The 18829-nt window shown below is 48.9% G+C and overlaps 1 protein-coding gene across 4 annotated transcripts in view; it reads right to left on the bottom strand.

Annotated features, from left to right (window-relative positions):
- The window catches only part of ZCWPW2 (zinc finger CW-type and PWWP domain containing 2), a 534661-nt gene that overhangs the window by 34595 nt on the left and 481237 nt on the right, over positions 1-18829 (bottom strand). The gene's annotated exons all lie outside the window — the stretch shown is intronic.

Genomic DNA, 18829 nt, shown 5'->3' with positions numbered 1-18829 from the left:
TAACATGGAATATACGCAACCAGTTAACAGTATGAACAAAACAGCATCAGCCAAAGACTGATCTCAACTGTAACATAACCCTTATGTAAGCAATAACTATATACAAGCCTTGCAGAAATATGTCCGCACTGGGACGGGTGCCCAGCATCCTCTACGGACTAGGAGAAAAAGATTTACCGGTAGGTTTAAAATCTTATTTTCTCTTACGTCCTAGAGGATGCTGGGGACTCCGTAAGGACCATGGGGATTATACCAAAGCTCCAGACCGGGCGGGAGAGTGCGGATGACTCTGCAGCACCGATTGACCAAACATGAGGTCCTCATCAGCCAGGGTATCAAACTTGTAGAATTTTGCAAAAGTGTTTGAACCCGACCAAGTTGCCGCTCGGCAAAGCTGTAATGCCGAGACGCCTCGGGGAACCGCCCAAGAAGAGCCCACCTTCCTAGTGGACTGGGCCTTTACCGAATTTGGTAACGGCAATCCAGCCGTAGAATGAGCCTGCTGAATCGTGTTACAGATCCAGCGAGCAACAGTCAGCTTAGAAGCAGGACCGCCAACCTTGTTGGCTGCATACAGGACAAACAGTGCCTCTGTTTTCCTAAACCGAGCCGTCCTGGCTACATAAATTTTTAAGGCCCTGACTACATCCAGGGACTTGGAATCCTCCAAGTCATTCGTAGCCACAGGTACCACAATAGGTGGGTTCATATGAAATGATGAAACCACCTTAGGCAGAAATTGAGGACGAGTCCTTAATTCTGCTCTATCCATATGGAAAATCAGATAGGGGCTTTTGGGAGACAAAGCCGCCAATTCGGACACCCGCCTTGCAGATGCCAAGGCCAACAACATGACCACCTTCCAACTGAGAAATTTTAACTCAACCGTTTGAAAAGGTTCAAACCAGTGAGATTTTAGGAACTGTAACACCACGTTAAGGTCCCATGGTGCCACTGGAGGCACAAAAGGAGGCTGTATGTGCAGCACTCCCTTTACAAAAGTCTGGACTTCTGGGAGAGAAGCCAATTTCTTCTGAAAGAAAATTGATAGGGCCGAAATCTGTACCTTAATGGAGCCTAATTTTAGGCCCATATCCACTCCTGTCTGTAGAAAGTGGAGAAAACGGCCCAGATGGAAATCTTCTGTAGGAGCATTCTTGGATTCACACCAAGATACATACTTTCTCCAGATACGGTGATAATGTTTCGCCATCACCTCCTTCCTAGCCCTGATCAGAGTAGGGATGACTTCTTCCGGAATGCCTTTCCCAGCTAGGATTCGGTGTTCAACCGCCATGCCGTCAAACGTAACCGCGGTAAGTCTTGGAACACGCAGGGCCCCTGTTGCAACAGGTCCTCTCTGAGAGGAAGAGGCCACGGATCTTCTGTGAGCATTTCCTGAAGATCTGAATACCAGGCCCTTCGAGGCCAATCTGGAACAATGAGTGTTGTCTGCACTCTTTTTCGTCTTATGATTCTCAATATCTTTGAGATGAGTGGAAGAGGAGGGAACACATAGACCGACTGAAACACCCACGGTGTCACCAGGGCGTGCACTGCTACTGCCTGAGGGTCCCTTGACCTGGCACAATACCTCCGAAGCTTCTTGTTGAGGCGTGACGCCATCATGTCTATTTGAGGAAGTCCCCAATGACTTGTTATCTCTGCAAAAACTTCTTGATGAAGTCCCCACTCTCCTGGATGGAGATCGTGTCTGCTGAGGAAGTCTGCTTTCCAGTTGTCCACTCCCGGAATGAAGACTGCTGCCAAAGAGCTTATGTGAGTTTCCGCCCAGCGCAGAATCCTGGTGGCTTCCGCCATTGCCACTCTGCTCCTTGTCCCGCCTTGGCGGTTTACATGAGCCACGGCTGTGACGTTGTATGATTGAATCAGAACCGGTCGGTCGCGAAGAAGATTCTCCGCTTGACGTAGGCCGTTGTATATGGCCCTTAATTCCAGTACGTTGATGTGTAGACACGCCTCCTGGCTTGACCATATCCCCTGAAAGTTTCTTCCTTGTGTGACTGCTCCCCATCCTCGGAGGCTCGCGTCCATGGTCACCAGAACCCAGTCTTGAATGCCGAACCTGCGACCCTCTAGAAGGTGAGCACTCTGCAGCCACCACAGGAGAGACACCCTGGCCCTGGGGGACAGGCTTATTTTCTGATGAATTTGAAGATGGGACCCGGACCACTTGTCCAGAAGGTCCCACTGAAACGTCCTTGCATGAAACCTGCCGAAGGGGATGGCCTCGTAGGTCGCCACCATTTTCCCCAGTACTCGAGTGCATTGATGGACTGACACTCTTTTCGGTTTTAACAGGTCTCTTACCATGTTCTGGAGTTCCTGGACTTTTTCCATTGGGAGAAAAACCCTCTTTTGTACCGTGTCCAGAATCATGCCTAAGAAAGATAGCCGAGTCGTTGGAACCAACTGTGACTTTGGTAAATTTAGAATCCAGCCATGTTGCTGCAGCACTCTCAGGGAGAGCGCCATGCTTTTCAGCAACTGATCTCTCGATCTCGCTTTTATCAGGAGATCGTCCAAGTACGGGATAATTGTGACTCCCTGCCGGCGCAGGAGCACCATCATTTCCGCCATTACCTTGGTGAAAATCCTCGGGCCGTGGACAGCCCAAACGGCAACGTCGGAAACTGGTAATGACAGTCCTGTACAGCGAATCTCAGGAACGCCTGATGAGGAGGATAAATGGGGACATGAAGGTAAGCATCCTTTATGTCTAGTGACACCATAAAATACCCCCTTCCAGGCTGGAGATAACTGCCCGGAGTGATTCCATCTTGAATTTGAACTTTTTCAAGTACAGGTTTAGGGATTTTAAATTTAGAATGGGTCTGACCGAGCCATCTGGTTTCCGGACCACAAATAGGGTTGAATAGTACCCCTTCCCTTGTTGAACTAGGGGAACCTCGACAACCACATGTTGTTGACACAGTTTTTGAATTGCAGCTAAAACTATCCCCTTTTCTGGGGAAGAAGCTGGTAAAGCCGATTTGAAAAACCGGCGAGGAGGCACGTCTTCGAATTCCAGCTTGTATCCTCGGGATACAATTTCCATCGCCCAAGGATCCACATCTGACTGAACCCAGACGTGGCCGAAAAGTCGAAGACGTGCCCCCACCGGCGCGGACTCCCTCAGTGGAGCCCCAGCGTCATGCGGTGGATTTAGTAGAAGCCGGGGAGGACTTCTGCTCCTGGGAACTAGCCGTAGCATGCATTCTTTTCCCTCTACCCTTACCTCTGGCGAGGAAGGAAGAGCCCCGACCTCTTCTGGACTTATGCGACCGAAAGGACTGCATCTGATATTGCGGCATTTTCTTTTGCTGTGGGGAAACATAAAGGCAAAAAAGTAGATTTTCCCGCAGTAGCTGTGGAAACCAGGTCCGCGAGACCTTCCCCAAATAAATCCTCACCTTTGTAAGGCAAAACTTCCATATGCCTCTTTGAGTCGGCATCACCCGTCCATTGGCGCATCCACAGGGCTCGCCTAGCAGAAATCGCCATGGCGTTGGCTCTCGAACCTAGCAGACCAACGTCTCTCTGAGCGTCTCTCATATACAAGACTGCGTCTTTAATGTGACCTAAGGTCAATAAAATGGTATCCCTATCCAGGGTATCAATGTCAGCTGACAAAGTATCCGTCCAAGCTGCTACAGCGCTACAAACCCAAGCCGACGCTATTGTCTGTCTGAGCAAGGCACCCGTATGTGCATAAATTGATTTTAAGGTAGTTTCCTGTCTTCCATCAGCAGGATCCTTGAGGGCTGCCGTGTCTGGAGACGGCAGCACCACCTTTTTGGACAAGCACGTTAAAGCCTTGTCCACCCTTGGCGAGGATTCCCACCGTACCCTGTCCTGTGCAGGGAAAGGATACGCCATTAGAATCCTCTAGGGAATCTGCAGTTTCTTGTCTGGAGTTTCCCAAGCCTTTTCAAATAACGCGTTCAGCTCATGAGATGGGGGAAAGGTTACCTCAGGTTTCTTTTCCTTAAACATGTGTACCCTCTTGTCAGGGACAGAGGGGTCATCTGTGATATATGTAAAACATCCTTTATTGCAATAATCATATAGTGAATACTTTTGGCCACCCTTGGGTGTAACCTCGCATCATCGTAGTCGAAGTCAGTGGAGTCAGAATCCGTGTCGGTATCAGTGACTGCTACTTGGAACAGGGGACGTTTCTGAGACCCCGAAGGGCCCTGTGACACAGTCAAAGCCATGAATTGACTCCCTGTTCTATCCCTGGACTGTCGGTATCAGTGACTGCTACTTGGGACAGGGGACGTTTCTGAGACCCTGAAGGGCCCTGTGACACAGTCAAAGCCATGAATTGACTCCCTGTTCTATCCCTGGACTCTGCTTTGTCCAATCTCTGATGTAATAAAGACACATTTGCATTTAAAACATTCAACATGTCCAACCAATCAGGTGTCGGCGTTGCCGACGGAGACACCACAATCATCTGCTCCACCTCGTCCTTAGATGAGCCTTCCGCTTCAGACATGCCGACACACACGTACCGACACCCCCACACACTCAGGGATATATCTATATGGAGACAGTTCCCCAATAAGGCCCTTTGGAGAGACAGAGAGAGAGTATGCCAGCACACACCCAGCGCCACCTGACACTGGAAACAAAATTCCCAGTAACAACAGCGCTTTTATATAAATATATATATATACACTCACTGCGCCAATTAAATGTGCCCCCCCCCCCTCTTTTTTGCCCCCTGTCACCGTGTTCAGCAGGGGAGAGTCCGGGGAGCCAGCTTCTCTGCAGCGTGCTGTGGAGAAAATGGCGCTGGTTAGTGCTGGAGGATCAAACTCCGCCCCCTCAGCGGCGGGCTTCGGTCCCGCTCAAATTTTCAATACTGGCGGGGGTTTATTTAATATACTGCCTCCGCAGTATATATATATATGTCAGCCAGTCCCAAGAGGTTTATTATTGCTGCCCAGGGCGCCCCCCCTGCGCCCTGCACCCTTCAGTGCCCGCTGTGTGTGTTGTGTGTGGGAGCAATGGCACGCAGCGTTACCGCTGCGCATTACCTCAGAGAAGATCTGAAGTCTTCTGCCGCCTTTGAAGTCTTCTTTCTTCTTATACTCACCCGGCATCTATCTTCCGGATCTGTGAGGAGGACGGCGGCGCGGCTCCGGGACGAACGGCGAGGGTGAGACCTGCGTTCCGACCCTCTGGAGCTAATGGTGTCTAGTAGCCTAAGAAGCTGAGCCTATCATTTAAGTAGGTCTGCTTCTCTCCCCTCAGTCCCACGATGCAGGGAGCCTGTTGCCAGCAGTGCTCCCTGAAAATAAAAAACCTAACAAAAGTCTTTTTCAGAGAAACTCAGGAGAGCTCCCCTGTAGTGCACCCAGTCTCCTCTGGGCACAGGATCTAACTGAGGTCTGGAGGAGGGGCATAGAGGGAGGAGCCAGTGCACACCCATCTAAAGTTCTTTATAGTGCCCATGTCTCCTGCGGAGCCCGTCTATACCCCATGGCCCTTACGAAGTCCCCAGCATCCTCTAGGACGTAAGAGAAACCATGGTTAGGGACCTAGTTAGCCTACAGAACAGGTTACCCTTCCTAAGCGTAGGATGGTCAGACATCGATCCACGTTTAGTGTGGAGAGGTGCAGAGAGGCCGGCCGCCATAGAGTTGGTCCAGTGCTGGATCAATTCTGTGGTGGGACGGGCTGTGTGTGAGAACTGGGGGTTTGTGGTCCCGCAACCCTCCATTTCGGTTTCTATCCCTCAAGTCTAAATGGCCGATGGTGTTCATTTAAATTTCAGGGGTATGGAAATTTTTCTACGGGACTTGTTGTCCTCCGTCTATAGTTGGGAATTTAGCAGTTAGGTAGGATGAGTTTGAGAGAATGAGTAAGTTGAGTTGTTAAGGTTAGATGTATGGTGGCATGGTTTTGTTGAAACTGTGGCGGGTTGGGACGGCCTGAAATTGTGGCTGTAGTTAAAATAAGAATTTACTTACCGATAATTCTATTTCTCGTAGTCCGTAGTGGATGCTGGGGACTCCGTCAGGACCATGGGGAATAGCGGCTCCGCAGGAGACAGGGCACAAAAAGTAAGCTTTTAGGATCACATGGTGTGTACTGGCTCCTCCCCCTATGACCCTCCTCCAAGCCTCAGTTAGGTACTGTGCCCGGACGAGCGTACACAATAAGGAAGGATATTGAACCCCGGGTAAGACTCATACCAGCCACACCAATCACACCGTATAACTTGTGATCTGAACCCAGTTAACAGTATGACAAACGTAGGAGCCTCTGAACAGACGGCTTACAACAAATAACAACCCGATTTTTTTGTAACAATAACTATGTACAAGTATTGCAGACAATCCGCACTTGGGATGGGCGCCCAGCATCCACTACGGACTACGAGAAATAGAATTATCGGTAAGTAAATTCTTATTTTCTCTAACGTCCTAAGTGGATGCTGGGGACTCCGTCAGGACCATGGGGATTATACCAAAGCTCCCAAACGGGCGGGAGAGTGCGGATGACTCTGCAGCACCGAATGAGAGAACTCAAGGTCCTCCTCAGCCAGGGTATCAAATTTGTAGAATTTTGCAAATGTGTTTGCCCCTGACCAAGTAGCAGCTCGGCAGAGTTGTAATGCCGAGACCCCCCGGGCAGCCGCCCAGGATGAGCCCACTTTCCTTGTGGAATGGGCCTTGACAGATTTAGGTTGTGGCAAGCCTGCCACAGAATGTGCAAGTTGAATTGTGCTACAAATCCAACGAGCAATCGTCTGCTTAGAAGCAGGAGCACCCATCTTGTTGGGTGCATACAATATAAGCAGTGAGTCAGACTTTCTGACTCCAGCCGTTCTTGAAATATATATTTTCAATGCCCGGACCACGTCCAACAACTTGGAATCCTCCAACTCGTTAGTAGCCGCAGGCACCACAATAGGTTGGTTCAGGTGAAACGCTGACACCACCTTAGGCAGTAAATGAGGACGCGTCCGCAGTTCTGCCCTGTCCGTATGGAAAATCAGATATGGGCTCTTATATGATAAAGCCGTCAATTCTGATACTCTCCTGGCTGAAGCCAGGGCCAGTAGCATGGTTACTTTCCATGTAAGATACTTCATCTCCACCGATTTGAGCGGCTCAAACCAATGGGATTTTAGAAAATCCAAGACTACATTAAGATCCCACGGTGCCACTGGGGGCACAACCGGGGGCTGTATATGTAGTACTCCTTTTACAAAAGTCTGGACTTCAGGAACTGAAGCCAATTCTTTCTGGAAGAAAATCGACAGGGCCGAAATTTGAACCTTAATGGACCCCAATTTGAGGCCCATAGACAATCCTGTTTGCAGGAAATGTAGGAATCGACCCAGTTGAAATTCCTCCGTGGGGGCCTTCCTGGCCTCACACCACGCAACATATTTCCTCCAAATGCGGTGATAATGTTGTGCAGTCACCTCCTTCCTGGCCTTTACCAGTGTAGGAATGACCTCTTCCGTAATGCCTTTTTCCTTTAGAATTCGGCGTTCAACCGCCATGCCGTCAAACGCAGCCGCGGTAAGTCTTGGAATAGACACGGTCCCTGCTGAAGCAGGTCCCGTCTTAGAGGTAGAGGCCACGGATCCTCCGTGAGCATCTCTTGAAGTTCCGGGTACCAAGTTCTTCTTGGCCAATCCGGAGCCACTAGTATCGTTCTTACTCCCTTTTGCCGTATAATTCTCAGTACTTTTGGTATGAGAGGCAGAGGAGGGAACACATACACTGACTGGAACACCCACGGTGTTACCAGAGCGTCCACAGCTATTGCCTGAGGATCTCTTGACCTGGCGCAATACCTGTCCAGTTTTTTGTTGAGGCGGGACGCCATCATATCCACCATTGGTTTTTCCCAACGGTTCACAATCATGTGGAAGACTTCTGGATGAAGTCCCCACTCTCCCGGGTGTAGATCGTGTCTGCTGAGGAAGTCTGCTTCCCAGTTGTCCACTCTCGGAATGAATACTGCTGACAGTGCTATCACATGATCTTCCGCCCAGCGAAGAATCCTTGCAGCTTCTGCCATTGCTGTCCTGCTTCTTGTGCCGCCCTGTCTGTTTACGTGGGCGACTGCCGTGATGTTGTCCGACTGGATCAACACCGGCTGACCCTGAAGCAGGGGTTTTGCCAGACTTAGAGCATTGTAAATCGCTCTTAGCTCCAGTATATTTATGTGAAGAGACATCTCCAGGCTTGACCATACTCCCTGGAAGTTTCTTCCTTGTGTGACCGCTCCCCAGCCTCTCAGACTGGCATCCGTGGTCACCAGGACCCAGTCCTGTATGCCGAATCTGCGGCCCTCTAACAGATGAGCACTCTGCAACCACCACAGAAGAGACACCCTTGTCCGTGGCGATAAGGTTATCCGCTGATGCATCTGCAGATGCGATCCGGACCATTTGTCCAGCAGATCCCACTGAAAAGTTCGTGCGTGGAATCTGCCGAATGGAATCGCTTCGTAAGAAGCCACCATCTTTCCCAGGACTCTTGTGCATTGATGCACAGACACTGTCCCTGGTTTTAGGAGGTTCCTGACAAGTTCGGATAACTCCCTGGCTTTCTCCTCCGGAAGAAACACCTTTTTCTGAACCGTGTCCAGAATCATTCCTAGGAACAGCAGACGTGTCGTCGGGGTCAACTGAGATTTTGGAAAATTCAGAATCCACCCGTGTTGTTGCAGCACTAGTTGGGTTAGTGCTACTCCGTCTTCCAGCTGTTCTCTGGATCTTGCCCTTATCAGGAGATCGTCCAAGTAAGGGATAATTAATACGCCTCTTCTTCGTAGAAGGATCATCATTTCGGCCATTACCTTGGTAAAGACCCGAGGTGCCGTGGACAATCCAAACGGCAGCGTCTGAAACTGATAATGACAGCTTTGCACCACGAACCTGAGGTACCCTTGATGTGAAGGGCAAATTGGGACATGCAGGTAAGCGTCCTTTATGTCCAGGGACACCATAAAGTCCCCTTCTTCCAGATTCGCTATCACTGCTCTGAGTGACTCCATCTTGAACTTGAATTTTTGTATGTACAGGTTCAAAGATTTGAGATTTAGAATAGGTCTTACCGAGCCGTCCGGCTTCGGTACCACAAATAGCGTGGAGTAATACCCCTTTCCCTGTTGTAGGAGGGGTACCTTGACTATCACCTGCTGAGCAAACAGCTTGTGAATGGCTTCCAATACCGTCGCCCTGTCCGAGGGAGACGTTGGCAAAGCAGACTTTAGGAACCGGCGAGGGGGAGACTTCTCGAATTCCAACCTGTAACCCTGAGATACTACCTGTAGAATCCAGGGGTCCACCTGTGAGCAAGCCCACTGTGCGCTGAAATTCTTGAGTCGACCCCCCACCGTTCCTGAGTCCGCTTGTAAGGCCCCAGCGTCATGCTGAGGGCTTTGCAGAACCCTGGGAGGGCTTCTGTTCCTGGGCAGGGGCTGCTTGCTGCCCTCTCTTACCCCTTCCTCTGCCCCGAGGCAGATATGACTGTCCTTTTGTCCGCTTGTTCTTATAGGAACGAAAGGACTGCGGCTGAAAAGACGGTGTCTTTTTCTGTTGGGAGGGGGTCTGAGGTAAAAAAGTGGATTTTCCGGCAGTTGCCGTAGCCACCAGATCCGATAGACCGACGCCAAATAATTCCTCCCCTTTATACGGCAATACTTCCATATGTCGTTTGGAATCCGCATCACCTGACCACTGTCGCGTCCATAAACTCCTTCTGGCAGATATGGACATCGCATTTACTCTCGATGCCAGAGTGCAAATATCTCTCTGCCCATCTCGCATATAAAGGAAAGCATCCTTTAATTGCTCTATAGTCAATAAAATACTGTCCCTATCCAGGGTATCAATATTTTCAGTCAGGGAATCCAACCAGACGACCCCAGCACTGCACATCCAGGCTGAGGCGATGGCTGGTCGCAGTATAACACCAGTATGAGTGTATATACTTTTCAGGGTAGTTTCCAGCCTCCTATCAGCTGGATCCTTGAGGGCGGCCGTATCAGGGGACGGTAACGCCACTTGTTTCGATAAGCGTGTGAGCGCCTTATCCACCCTAGGGGGTGTTTCCCAGCGCGCCCTAACCTCTGGCGGGAAAGGGTATAATGCTAATAACTTTTTTGAAATTAGCATTTTTCTATCTGGGTTAACCCACGCTTCATCACATACATCATTTAATTCCTCTGATTCAGGAAAAACTACAGGTAGTTTGTTCACCCCCCACATAATACCCCTTTTTGTGGTACTTGTAGTATCAGAGATATGCAAAGCCTCCTTCATTGCCGTGATCATATAACGTGTGGCCCTACTTGAAAATACGTTTGTTTCATCACCGTCGACACTAGATTCAGTGTCTGTGTCTGGGTCTGTGTCGACCGACTGAGGTAAAGGGCGCTTTACAGCCCCTGACGGTGTCTGAGACGCCTGGGCAGGTACTAATTGGTTTGCCGGCCGTCTCATGTCGTCAACTGATTTTTGTAATGTGCTGACATTATCACGTAATTCCATAAACAAAGCCATCCATTCCGGTGTCGACTCCCTGGGGGGTGACATCACCATTATCGGCAATTGCTCTGCCTCCACGCCAACATCGTCCTCATACATGTCGACACACACGTACCGACACACAGCAGACACACAGGGAATGCTCTTATCGAAGACAGGACCCCACTAGCCCTTTGGGGAGACAGAGGGAGAGTTTGCCAGCACACACCCAAGCGCTATAATATATATGGGAACAACCCTATATAAGTGTTGTTCCTTATAGCCGCTTAAATATATAAAAATATCGCCAAAATATGCCCCCCCTCTCTGTTTTACCCTGTTTCTGTAGTGCAGTGCAGGGGAGAGTCCTGGGAGCCTTCCTCACAGCGGAGCTGAGCAGGAAAATGGCGCTGTGTGCTGAGGAGAATAAGCCCCGCCCCCTATTCCGGCGGGCTTTTCTCCCGGAGTTTTAGACATTTGGCATGGGTTAAATACATACATATAGCCTTAATGGCTATATGTGATGTATTCTTTTGCCATAAAAGGTATTATATATTGCTGCCCAGGGCGCCCCCAGCAGCGCCCTGCACCCTCCGTGACCGTCTGGTGTGAAGTGTGTGACAACAATGGCGCACAGCTGCAGTGCTGTGCGCTACCTTCATGAAGACTGAAGAGCCTTCTGCCGCCTGTTTCCGGACCTTCAATCTTCAGCATCTGTAAGGGGGGTCGGCGGCGCGGCTCCGGGACGAACCCCAGGGTGAGACCTGTGTTCCGACTCCCTCTGGAGCTAATGGTGTCCAGTAGCCTAAGAATCCAATCCATCCTGCACGCAGGTGAGTTGAAATTCTCTCCCCTAAGTCCCTCGATGCAGTGAGCCTGTTGCCAGCAGGACTCACTGAAAATAAAAAACCTAAAAAACTTTTTCTAAGCAGCTCTTTAAGAGAGCCACCTAGATTGCACCCTGCTCGGACGGGCACAAAAACCTAACTGAGGCTTGGAGGAGGGTCATAGGGGGAGGAGCCAGTACACACCATGTGATCCTAAAAGCTTACTTTTTGTGCCCTGTCTCCTGCGGAGACGCTATTCCCCATGGTCCTGACGGAGTCCCCAGCATCCACTTAGGACGTTAGAGAAAAAGGGTTTATAGGTGCTCAGGAGATGAGGTGGTGGAGTATCATCGGACCAGATGGGCTTCGGTCTCCGGTGGAGTGGGTAGACACCTGAGCACCTTTTGATTTTGAGTAGGGGAATAGCTTGAGTGGAGAGTTGGCCACTGTATTCCCGGTAAAGAATAATCAACACAAGGGGTGGCAAATGGTCCTATATTGCCCCTTGTGATGCGATGGAGGCAGGGCTGTAGTTGGGCCCTTACTTTTTCTTGTGGATTGAAATTTAGAAGTTGTTTTGGTCAGCCACAATAAAAGGTGTAAAGGTTAGAATAAATAGGCCGTCCCTCCTTGCCACAAATACCATTTTTCTGATTAATAAAGCTGACAATTTCATTTGGCAAAATTATTTCAGTTGTTGGTGTCAGTTATTTCTTTAGAGTATGTTTGGAGTATGCGTATGATTGAAGGATAGTCTATGATAGACATTGTAAGTTGCACAGATATGCAAGTGTCATGTATCAAATTAATCAGTGCAATATTGTGAAGCAGCTGTGTTGCATTGCGACTAAAAGACATATTCAAGCAACCAAGACACCTGCTGCAAGCCAAGTAGTACAGGACCTGGCGCTCTGAAAAGGGATGTTTGGCGCGACAGCAGCAATAGTGTATGAGAACACATCTGTTGAAATATAATGTAGCTAAATGAAACTTAATCGGTGACACTTCAAACTCCTTGTTAAATATGTGACTTTTCTATAAAAACTCTGATCTGTCTTGTTTTATTGAGCATTAGCGTTATTTCACAAGATTGGGTTATGTTTTTTTGCATGTTATAATCTTATTTTTGGGCTGTTTGGAGGAGTAAAGGGACTAAAAAAATGCTTTTAAAGCAATCTAACTTTTATCAAGTAAAATAATAGGAGGCAATCATTTTGGTGGCTGTGAATCTTCCTCTTTTTCTTGGAGAAAGAAAATTTAACTTCTTCCTTTCATCTTTCAACTGGAATCACTAAACTGAGGGACTGATTATTTAAATATTAAAAATGTATTACACTATTGATTTTTAAATCACGGCGCCCTAGAGTATCAGAGTTTTGTTCACGACACTCCTAGACCAAAAGTTTTTTATGGAGAAATTTATAAAAATAGGATTTTAATTACCTACCGGTAAATCCTATTCTCGTAGTCCGTGGAGGATGCTGGGATCCATATTAGTACCATGGGGTATAGACGGGTCCCTTGGGAGCAATGGGCACTTTAAGAGTTCAATAGTGTGGACTGGCTCCTCCCTCTATGCCCCTCCTACCAGACTCAGTCTAGAAACTGTGCCCGAGGAGACGGACATACTTCGAGAGAAAGAAATACACAGATAGTGGAGAGATTCACACCAGCTCACACATAACAACAGAAAACCAAGCTAACCAGCTTGAAACAAGTCAGCAACGGCTGAACAACAGTACTTAACCAAGTAACAATGCAGTACTTAACCAAGTAGCAAGGCAGTACTGAACCATGTAACCACTGCAGGAAAACGAAGCGCTGGGTGGGCGCCCAGCATCCTCTGCGGACTACGAGAAAAGGATTTACTGGTAGGTAATTAAAATCCTATTTTCTCTTACGTCCTAGAGGATGCTGGGGTCCACATTAGTAGCATGGGGATGTACCAAAGCTCCCAGTACGGGAGGGAGAGCGCTGGGGATCCTGCAGCACCGACTTACCAAACTTAAGGTCCTCAGAGGCCAAAGTATCGAACTTGTAGAACTTAGCAAACGTGTTCGACCCTGACCAAGTAGCCGCTCGGCAAAGTTGTAAAGCCGAGAAACCCCAGGCAGCCGCCCAGGAAGAACCCACTTTAGGAGTAGAGTGGGCCTTAACAGATTTTGCACACGGCAATCCTGCCGTAGAATAAGCATGCTGGAGAGTAAACCTGATCCAGCGAGAAATCGTCTGCTTAGAAGCAGGACAACCAACCTTGTCTGGATCATAAAGGACAAACAGACTTTCACTTTCTGTGACGAGAAGTTCTCTTCACATAAATCTTCAAAGCCCTCGCAACATCCAAGGACTTTGAAGCAATTGAGGAGTCAGTAGCCACTGGCACCACAATAGGTTGGTTGATATGAAAAGCCAACACAACCTTCAGAAGAAATTGCTGACGTGTCCTGAGCTCAGCTCTATCTTCATGGAAATTCAAGTAGGGGCTCTTGCAGGACAAAGCCCCCAATTCTGACACACGTCTAGCACATGCTAATGACAACAGTGTGACCGCCTTCCAAGTAAGAAACTTGACATCAACCTCCTGTAGAGGCTCAAACCAATCCGACTGCAGGAAATGCAGCACCACATTAAGATCCCAAGGTGCCCTAGGAGGCACGAAGGGAGGTTGGATGTGCAGAACCCCTTTCAAGAAAGTCTGAACCTCAGGGAAGGCAGCCAATTGTTTCTGGAAGAAAATGGACAAGGCCGAAATCTGGACTTTTATGGAGCCCAAACACAGGCCCACATCCACACCTGCTTGCAGAAAGAGGAGAAACTGTCCTAGTTGAAACTCCACCGTAGGAAACTTCTTGGATTCACACCAAGACACATACTTTTTCCAAATGCGATGGTAATGTTTAGACGTTACTCCCTTCCTAGCCTGTATCAGGGTAGGAATAACCTTGTTCGGAATGCCCTTCCGAGCTAAGATCTGGCGTTCAACCTCCATGCCGTCAAACGTAGACATGGTAAGTCTTGATAAGCGAACGGCCTCTGTTGCAGAAGGTCCTCGCGAAGAGGAAGAGACCTCGGATCTTCCAGCAGTAACTCCAAAAGATCCGCGTACCAAGCCCTTCTTGGCCAGTCTGGAGCAATGAGGATCGCCTGAACTCTTGTTCTCTTTATTATTTTGAGAATTCTTGGGATGAGTGGAAGTGGAGGGAACACATACACTTATTTGAACACCCACAAAGTTACCAGGGCGTCCACCACCACTGCCTGTTGATCTCTCGACCTGGAACAGTACCTCCGAAGCTTCTTGTTGAGGCGCGAGGCCATCATGTCTATTTGAGGTATGCCGCAAAGACCTGTCACCTCCGCGAACACCTCTGGGTGTAGGCCCCACTCCCCTGGATGGAGATCATGTCTGCTGAGGAAGTCCGCTTCCCAGTTGTCCACTGCCGGAATGAAGATTGCTGACAGTACCACCGCTTGCTTTTCTGCCCAGGGGACGATCCTTGCTACCTCTGACACTGCCGCTCTGCTCTTCGTTCCGCCTTGTTGGCTTATGTAAGCCACCGTCGTTACATTGTCAGACTGAACCTAAATGGCCAGATCTTTTAGAAGATGTGCCGCTTGTAGAAGACCGTTGTACATAGCCCTTAGTTCCAGAATGTTTATCGGAAGGATGGATTCCAGACTTGAAAACCTTCCTTGGAAGTTTTCCCCTTGGGTGACTGCTCCCCAACCTTGGAGACTCGCATCCGTGGTTAAAAGAATCCAATTCTGAATCCCAAACCTGTGGCCCTCCAGCAGGTGAGAAGTTTGCAGCCACCAAAGGAGCGAGATTCTGGCTTTCGACGACAGACGTATCCTCTGGTGCATGTGAAGATGAGGTCCCGACCACTTGTGCAGGAGATCCAGTTGGAAGGGTCATGCATGAAATCTTCCGTACTGTAGAGCCTCATAAGAGGCCACCATCTACCCCAGGAGGCGAATGCACTGATGAACCGACACCCGGGCTGGCTTCAGGACATCCCGGACCAACGCTTTCTCTTCCGGTAGAAACACCCTCTGTACTTCCATGTCGAGGATCATCCCCAGGAAGGACAGTCTCCTTGTCGGCTCCAAATGCGACTTTGGAAGATTCAGGATTCATTCATGATCCTGTAGTAGTTGAGTTGAGAGAGCAATGCTCTGTAACAACTTTTCCCTGGAAGACGCTTTTATCAGCAGATCGTCCAGATAAGAAATTATGTTCACACCCTGCTTGCGGAGTAGTATAATTTCCGCCATGACCTTGGTGAACACCCTCAGTGCCGTGGAGAGGCCAAACGGCAGCGCCTGGAACTGATAGTGATAGTCCAGCAGCGCAAATCTTAGCTAAGCCTGATGAGGCGGCCAGATCGAAATGTGAAGGTACGCATCCTTGATATCTAGGGCTACCAGAAATTCCCCCTCCTCCAGACTTGAGATCACCGCTCTCAGAGACTCCATCTTGAATTTGAATTCCCTCAAATAAGGGTTCCATGACTTTAGGTTCAATATTGGCCTGACCGAACCATCCGGCTTCGGTACCACAAACAGGTTTGAGTAATAACCCTTGTTTGTTAAGCGAGGTTGAACTGGAACAATGACATTTGACCTTAGCAATTTTTGAACGGCTTCCTGTAGGATAGTACTATCTGTCAGCGAAACTGGCAAGCTGGATTAGAAGAATCTGTGAGGTGGGAGTTCTTGAAACTCCAGTCTGTACCCCTGGGTGACAATATCCTGTACCCAGGGATCCAGGCATGAGGACGCCCAGACATGACTGAAGTATCTTAGTCTTGCTCCCACCTGCCCGATCTCCAGGCTGGGAGGTCCACCGTCATGCCGAGGATTTTGAGGAAGCAGAAACAGCTTTCTGTTCCTGGGAACCTGTTGGTGCAGGTTTTTTTGGATTTTCCCCGACCTCCTCTAAAGAAAGTGGAAGGGGCTTTGGATTTTTCAACTTTTGCGGTCCGAAAGGACTGCATTGTAAACGTAGAATAGGATTTCCTAGTCGTAGGTGGTGTAGAGGGAAGAAAAGTGGACTTACCCGCAGTTGCCGAGGAGATCCACGCATCTAACGCTTCCCCAAACAGAGCCTGAAGGGTAGATTTTCCACACTTTTCTTGGCTTCAGCATCCGCAGACCACTGGCGCAACCAGAGCCCCCTGCGTGCCGAGACAGCCATGGAAGAAGCCCTCGCACTCAGATGTCCTAGGTCCTTCATGGCCTCCACCATGAAACCTGCAGAATCCTGTATGTGACGTAAAAATAATTCAATGTCACTTCTATCCATAGAATCTAATTCCTCTAGTAAGGTGCCTGACCACTTTACTATGGCCTTAGAAATCCATGCACAAGCAATAGTGGGTCTTAAAGCCACGCCATTAGCTGTGTATAAAGATTTGAGTGTATTCTCAATCTTGCGGTCAGACGGCTCTTTTAGCTCGGTTGAACCAGGGACAGGTAAAACCACCTTTTTAAACAATCTAGATACAGAAGCGTCTACTACAGGCGGGGTTTCCCACTTTTTCCTGTCCTCCTCAGGGAAAGGAAAAGCAATGAGAACCCTCTGTGGAATCTGGATTTTTTTCTCTGGGTTTTCCCAGGATTTCTCAAATAATGCGTTTAATTCCTTAGACGCAGGGAAGGGAAGGCAGGCTCTTATTGTCAGTAAAATAAGCCTCCTCTACCTGCTCAGGAACCTTATCAGTAAGGTGTAAAACATCCCTAATAGCCTCAATCATAAGTTGCACCCTTTAGCAAGGGATGCCTCCCCCCCCCCAGTATATCACCATCACCGTCCCCTGAATCAGAGTCGGTATCCGTGTCAATTTGCATTATCTGGGCAAGAGCACGCTTTTTAGGGTACATACCAGAAGCTTTTGATGAGGTAGTGGGAGCTGAATACGACAAAACCTCTACAGATTGTCTTAAAACCTGTGTTTCAGTCTCATTATGTGCTATCCTAGATGAAATCTGGGATATCATTCCCCGGATAGAAGCCACCCATGGGGATTCGGATTCAGAAATCTGGGACAGAATATTACATTCCTGAGTACACGGAATAGACTCTTCAGGAGAAGATACACACTCTGCAGCACAAGACACAGAGTCTCTGGACATGGTAATGTGAGATATATCAACACACACACAGGAAAATGCAGACACAGTTTCCAGAGAGACACAGAGTATAAGGAGCCAGCACACACAGCGCCCCAGTAGGCAGTTACTATAATTGCCTGGTGCTGACTGAATAACCCTAATAGATCAAACAGTGAAAAATAACACTCTCCCCTCCCCTTGTCTAATACACCCTTTTACCGCAGAGATATCTGGAGTGAAGAGGAGGGAAGCGCTCCCTGTCAGCGTCTCTATAGTGCGATCTGCAGGGAGAAAATGGCGCTGGTGAGTGCTGGATCCGCTCTGAGGAAGAAGCCCCGTACCCTGTAATGGAGCGTCTTCCCGCTGAGGAGATTATATTGGCCTGAGGTAAATGTGGTTGCTAACAGTGGGATTAGCCCCTGTTAGCCTCAGTACACCAGTGCAGGGTCTGTGCGCTGGCTCAGGGCGCCCCTCACAGCGCCGCACCTCGTACCACTGAGCCCTCTGGAGCGCAGCTTTACAGGGCTGCGCTCCAAACCTTATGCCGCCATTTCCCGCCGGTGACCCGCTTACCGGGGCGCCGGCGTCATACTCACCACTCCATCTTCTGGCTCTGTTAGGGGGTGGCGGCCGTGCTGCGGGAGTGAGCGGTCGCCTTGTGGGCTTGCGATCATCACCCTCAGGAGCTCAGTGTCCTGTCAGCGGAGATAGGAGCCATTAACCTCTAGGGTTGGATCCCACTCCCCTCCTAAGTACCACGAAGCAGGGAGGCTGTTGCCAGCAGCCTCCCTGTACCTAACTCTTTTTAAAAAAACAATAAAACTAGATAAACTCCTAGGAGCTCCCCTAGCTGTGATTGGGTCCACCGGGCACATTTTCTAAACTGAGTATGGTAGGAGGGGCATAGAGAGAGGTGCCAGCCCACACTAATAAACTCTTAAAGTGCCCATGGCTCCCAAGGGACCCATCTATACCCCATGGTACTAATGTGGACACCAGCATCCTCTTGGACATAAGAAAAAAAAATAATTAAGTAAATTGTGTTTATTTCTCATTCTTAGGTTAAGCTATGTGGTGAGGGACAGGATTTGCTTCTGTTTGTCCATATAGTTTATAATTGACAGCCACCATCACTGATTTTGCCTATTACATTGACCACAAATAATTTGAATCGGTCCTGGACCACCAACCCAGGGCATCCCTGAAAGAGCCACGGTACACAGTTTGAGAACCACTACACTATTGTGTATTTTTTTGTGTGTACTATACTGTATGTCATCAACTCATATAAACCACTTATGAGATTGTTACAGAAACACATGCTAAAGCTCTGAGAATTGCTATCTGCAATTTCGAAGAT

The sequence above is a fragment of the Pseudophryne corroboree genome, chromosome 5 (genome assembly GCF_028390025.1).
Source record: "Pseudophryne corroboree isolate aPseCor3 chromosome 5, aPseCor3.hap2, whole genome shotgun sequence".
NCBI lineage: Eukaryota > Metazoa > Chordata > Amphibia > Anura > Myobatrachidae > Pseudophryne > Pseudophryne corroboree.
Note: the sequence above shows the minus strand (reverse complement) of the source record. Positions and strands in the feature narration are given on the sequence as shown.